Source organism: Podarcis bocagei, assembly GCF_964188305.1.
Source record: "Podarcis bocagei genome assembly, chromosome: 4".
NCBI classification, from domain to species: domain Eukaryota; kingdom Metazoa; phylum Chordata; class Lepidosauria; order Squamata; family Lacertidae; genus Podarcis; species Podarcis bocagei.
In genome coordinates, this window is record NC_138128.1 from 57,436,373 (window position 1) to 57,442,499 (window position 6,127).

The 6,127-nt window shown below is 43.9% G+C and overlaps 1 long non-coding RNA gene across 1 annotated transcript; it reads left to right on the forward strand.

The window, feature by feature from the left end:
* Positions 1-539: 539 nt before the first annotated feature.
* On the forward strand, positions 540-2,386 carry LOC308585483. The gene is made up of 3 exons (XR_014007426.1): positions 540-594; positions 708-752; positions 2,284-2,386. It is a non-coding gene; the product is annotated as an uncharacterized lncRNA (long non-coding RNA).
* Positions 2,387-6,127: the final 3,741 nt, after the last annotated feature.

The window sequence follows — 6,127 nt, forward strand, 5'->3', positions numbered from 1 at the left end:
CGTTCCACAGGGTGGGCGCCACAACCAAGAAGACTCTCTGCCTGGTTCCCTGTAACTTGGCTTCTCACAGTGAGGGAACCGCCAGAAGGCCCTCGGTGCTGGTCCTCAGTGTCCGGGTAGAACGATGGGGGTGGAGACGCTCCTTCAAATATACTGGACCGAGGCCATTTAGGGCTTTAAAGGTCAGCACCAACACTTTGAATTGTGCTCGGAAATGTACTGAGAGCCAATGTAGGTCTTTAAAGACCGGTGTTATGTGGTCTTGGCGGCCGCTCCCAGTCACCAGTCTTGCCTTACTCCCTTACTACCAGAGGGCCTTACTGCCCCAGGGGACTATAGGCTTGAAGGACAAGAGTACATATTGAATTTCTATTCCTTTCTTTTATTTGTCTTCTCATTCCCCAACAATTCACCTTTCATTCATTCATAAGTAAATACTATATGTTAGATCATCTAATGGTCAAACAAAATTCACTGCCACAAAAATGGGGTTTCAATGTAATATAGTTCTTAATAATTTTTATTCCTTTCTTTTGCAAGAAACAACTACAGAACACATTTTGCAAGAAACAACCACAGAACACATTGATCCTAGTAAGAAGAATCTGCTAGCTATTTAAAAGCATTAGTACAATATACAGTTTTGATTTCATTTTACTGCACCATTTTTCTCTTACTCTGTTACTTTGTTTCTCTTCATGAACTAGCTTCTGTCACCCCGGAAGCAACTACAGAAGCAACTACTGCTGCTGGTAAGAGTCCTCTGACTCCCATACTAAAATACTAAATCCTAATCCTGAGTATGTACACACAAATATCATAGAACAGGTTTCTCATGCAGAGCATCTGCTAACGAGAAACCTGAAAATTAGGTGGTGTGTATATTTTAAAGAGCCTGATCTGTTGATGGCAATCACAGACTGTCTGGAGAAGCAAGCACAAATCTCTTCCAGAGATTTCCTTGACTTCTATTTCATTTGTATCCCATTGTCTATGACTCTGTTCCTCAAGTCTGGTCTTGAAACAAGCATGGTCACATCCACCTTGCTGAAACATCCTCCTTGAATATTTGCTGAAATATTCTCCTTGAATATGGGGCTAAGGTGTCATGCGAATAATTTATGTTAATGTGGTAGATGTTGGAGTCGCCTCTGCAGAGGTTATTCAGTTCCTCTTAGTACCCGACTTCTAATCATTAGATTGTGGTGACTATTGTTGCTATGACATACTCAAAGCTTAGGAACTGAAGTCTCTGCATAAGACTCAGCTGGCATGTAAGTGTAATTAGTGGAGCAACTTTTCCAACCAGAAACCACAGAACCTCTGCCAATGACAAGACTGAATATTTCTCTCAATAGGCGGGAAGTATGAAAGATACCTAGTTGAAATTCCATTCAGAATTGGGGGAAAGAGCTCTTAGGTGTGGTTGCTAGTACATATTTGACAGTCTGAAAGTATTAGTGATACACGTTCCAAAGGTAACTGAGTCAATATTTCAAAACAAGGAAGAATCTGAACCAACTTTTGAAAAAGAGTTTGGAAAATTGAATGGAAATTGTGTTTTTGTGTGTGTGTGTGTGTGTGTGTGTGTGTGTGTGTGTGTAACTGGAAGCAAATACTGAGCTGTATGTCCAGTGCAAGTAGATAAATAGGTACCACTCCGGCAGGAAGGTAAACGGCGTTTCCGAGCGCTGCTCTGGTTCACCAGAAGCTGCTTAATCACGCTGGCCACACGACCCGGAAGCTGTCTGCAGACAAACACCAGCTCCCGTAGCCTACAGAGTGAGATGAGCGCGCAAACCAGGAGTCGTCCACGACTGGGACTAATGGTCAGGGGTACCTTTGCCTTTTACTGAGCTGTATTAGGCATGGCATAGAAACCTGGATTTGGGTTACAGCTTTATTCCCCATTTCCTTTCTTCGAGGGACAAACTATCACCAGCTTTTTATAAATCTTCCATTTCTAGCCTGATGCAGTAGTGCTGAAGTTAGATGCTTCTTGGCTTTGGTGGTCCACTGAAAAATATCCAGTGTTAGTTACACTGAGTAGTAAACCGTCAGGCCCTTACTACAAGGATTGCCTCTTGTGCCACAGATCCTTTCCCCAAAGATTCTTGGAAATTTTAGCTTGTTTAGGGTGGTGAGAACTGTTAGGAGGCCCCCATTCCCCTCTCAGAGCTACAGTTGTCAGAGTTCCATGGAGAGAAGGTTTGGTTGTTCAATGTTTGGCTTAATATTAACACATTCTACCACAATCTGATTGATTCTGTTCTTTCTTACTAGTTCTATCCACAACTGGAGAACCGACCACTATAGTCACACAGTGTAAGTCTGCATGTAGAAACTTCTTTTGTGACCACACAGGGAAATAAGACACACAGATTGGGTGAACTGGGCCAAATTTAATTTAACACTGCAAATCTGCAGAAGGGAACCAGGTCAACCTCTGACATCTCCCTCTGCTCTCACGAAGGGAGATCTGATTATTTCTGTGGCCCACAAGGAAGTTCCCTCAAGGGGCACAGGGTTGCTGGGTTCACTGGGTAAAAATACTGATGAATATTAACAGATAATAGTGGCATGCCTATTATTTACCAATGCATATCAATGTTTCTCTTTCTTTGTGAACAGCTTCTTCTACTCCTCCTGGTGAGTCCTACTTTTTTTATTCCAAGTCTGAATCTTTCTTAATAGGCATGAAGTATGAAACATACATAGTGGGAAATCGATTAAGAATTGGGGGGGGGGGAGCTCTTAGTTGTAGTTGCTAGTACATATTTGAAAGTCTGAAAGTATTAGTGATATATGTTCCAAAGGTAACTGAGTCATTATTTCAAAACAAGGAAGATATTGAACCGACTTTTGAAAAAGAGTTTGGAAAATTGAATGGAAATTGTCTGTCTGTGTGTGTGTGTGTGTAAGAAACTGGAAGCAATAGGTATCTTGTAACGCGGGTGGCGCTGTGGGTAAAACCTCAGCGCCTAGGCCTTGCCGATCGCATGGTCGGCGGTTTGAATCTCCGCGACGGGGTGAGCTCCCATCGTTCGGTCCCAGTTCCTGCCCACCTAGCAGTTCGAAAGCACCCCTAAGTGCAAGTAGATAAATAGGTACGGCTTTCTAGCGGGAAGGTAAACGGCGTTTCCATGTGCTGCGCTGTTGCCGGCTCGCCAGAGCAGCTTCGTCACACTGGCCACATGACCCGGAAGTGTCTCCGGACAGCGCTGGCCCCCGGCCTCTTAAGCGAGATGGGCCTGCAACCACAGAGTCGGACACGACTGGCCCGCACGGGCAGGGGTACCTTTACCTTTACCTTTACCTTTACTGATCTGTATTAGGCATGGCATTGCAACCTGGCTTTTGGTTACAAATTTGTTCCCCATTTCTTTGAAAGTTTGAAAGCATTTGTGATACATGTTCCAAAGGTAACTGAGTCATTATTTCAAAACAATAAGAAATCGAACAGACTTTTGAATAAAGATTGTGGAAAATTGAATGGAATGTAAGTCGAATGTAAGCATAAGTCTGCATGCTTGAAACATCTTATGTAACCACAAAGGGAAATAAGATAGACTGGGCGGAATGAGCCACATTTAATTTAACACAACAGATCTGCCGAAGGGAACCAAAGTGCACAATACCATCTTCAAATAGCAAACAGGGTGAACCGACTCTGACCAGAATAAGAAGCATCATTTCACCTTAAGCCCCATAACTTAGATGGGGTTTTACAGGTTGGCCTCAAAGGTACTTCTTATTCTGTCAGTGGGTCTCACAACTCAGAAGGCAAGGTTCAGAAAAGTACCTAAGGGTGCTCACCAAACCCTAACTACCTGATAGCTAATTAATTAACCTATTTAACAACAAAGTGATTTAAAACCAACCAAACAGACAAGCAACAACTCTTCCGCCAGAAACCACTAGTGAGTACCTACCTTTTTGCATGTACCGGTAATTTTGCCACAGTGAACAGCCAAGGGAATAATGTAGTTTTGGGCAGAAAATACAGCATGGAATTAAAATGCAGTAACTTCTTACATCCCTTATAATAATGGGATCTCAGGACCATCTGAGTACAATGGTGGTTGATGCTCTTTGGCGCTGGAAGAATGGAGCCAGAGCACAGTCATCTGCGCAGCTTCCTAGTTGTCCCCATTCTCCTCCTTGCTCAGCTATACAAAGCTAACACTGAGACTAAGAAGGAGGAAACTGACCAGCAGTACCACCTCCTGGACTTGCACATAGGATGCTGGGCAGGCAGGCAGAGGGTGCGGCTGACAGCAGAATGAGGTTGGTGGGGCAGTGCCCCATTTGCTTTCACAAATCAGCCTGACACAAAAGTAGATGCATATTTGTTTTGACACAGAGTAGAAACAGAATAGGCCTTTGAAAAAGTGCATATGCAAACACACACACAACTGAAAGCATGGCCATCTTGCCCTGGGATGTAAAGTTAACATTTTTGTTCCTTGCTTTCTGATCATCGCCTTCTGAGAAATCCTATATTTCCAGCCCCCTGAATTGGGTGTTCCCAATGTGCCTAGGTGAAATTTTAGTCCTAGATGCCCGGGGTCTGAGGGAAGATCTAAAATGCAGTGCTAATGTTGCTGTAGAGGAGATTATCTCTACAATACCTTGCGCATAATGACAACTGAGCCTGGCTCTACAAAATGTTCTGTCTGTGTTCTTCAGTGCCCTTTCAGTGTAGTGGCATCCTCTTGGAACCATTTGTATATATCCATGGCCCTTTTTTAAAAATGAACATAGTACAATGTATCATTTTTTAATTTGCTGACCAATGTTCATCTTTCTTTAGCAACAACTCTTCCTCCAGAAACCACTAGTGAGTACCTACCTTTTTGCATGTACCGGTAATTTTGCCACAGTGAACAGCAAAAGGAATAATGTAGTTTCGGGCAGAAGATACAGCATGGAATTAAAACGCAGTGCCTTCTTACATCCTTTATAATAATGGCATCTCAGGACCATCTGAGCCAGTGTGGTGTAGTGGTTAAGAGCAGTGGACTTGTAATCTGGTGAACCGGGTTCGCGTCCCCACTCCTCCACATGCAGCTGCTGGGTGACCTTGGGCCAGTCACACTTCTTTGAAGTCTCTCAGCCCCACTCACCTCACAGAGTGTTTGTTGTGGGGGAGGAAGGGAAAGGAGAACAATTGTGGTTGATGCTCTTTGGTGCTGAAAGAATGCAAAGCAGGAAGACCAACAGCATATGGAGCCAGAGCAGGCAGTGTGTACCACCTCCTGGACTTGCACATAGGATGCTGGGCAGGCAGGCAGGGGGTGCGGCTGACAGCAGAATGAGGTTGGTGGGGCACTGCCCCATTTGCTTTCACAAATCAGCCTCCACCGCAGGACCGGTGTTATGTGGTCTCAGCGGCCGCTCCCAGTCACCAGTCTAGCCTTACTCCCTTACTACCAGAGGGCCTTACTGCCCCAGGGGACTATAGGCTTGAAGGACAAGAGTACATATTGGATTTCTATTCCCTTCTTTTATTTGTCTTCTCATTCCCCAACAATTCACCTTTCATTCATTCATAAGTAAATACTATATGTTAGATCATCTAATGGTCAAACAAAATTCACTGCCACAAAAATGGGGTTTCAATGTAATATAGTTCTTAATAATTTTTATTCCTTTCTTTTGCAAGAAACAACCACAGAACACATCTTGCAAGAAACAACTACAGAACACATTTTGCAAGAAACAACCACAGAACACATTGATCCTAGTAAGAAGAATCTGCTAGCTATTTAAAAGCATTAGTACAATACAGTGGTGCCTCGCAAGACAAAAAGAATCCGTTCTGTGATTCTCTTCGTCTAGCGGTTTTTTCGTCTTGCGAAGCAAGCCCATTGACGGATTGGTGGATTAGCGCTATTAGCGCTATTAGCGGCTTTTAGTGGCTTTTAGTGGCTTATCGGCTTAACGGATCAGCTGATAAGCGGCTTAGCGGCTTAGAAAAAGGGGGGGAAGGGGGAAAAACCCGCAGGAACTCGCAAGACATTTTCGTCTTGCGAAGCAAGCCCATAGGAGATTCGTTTTGCGAAGCACCTCCAAAACGGAAAACTCTTTCGTCTAGCGAGTTTTCCGTCTTGCGAGGCATTCATCT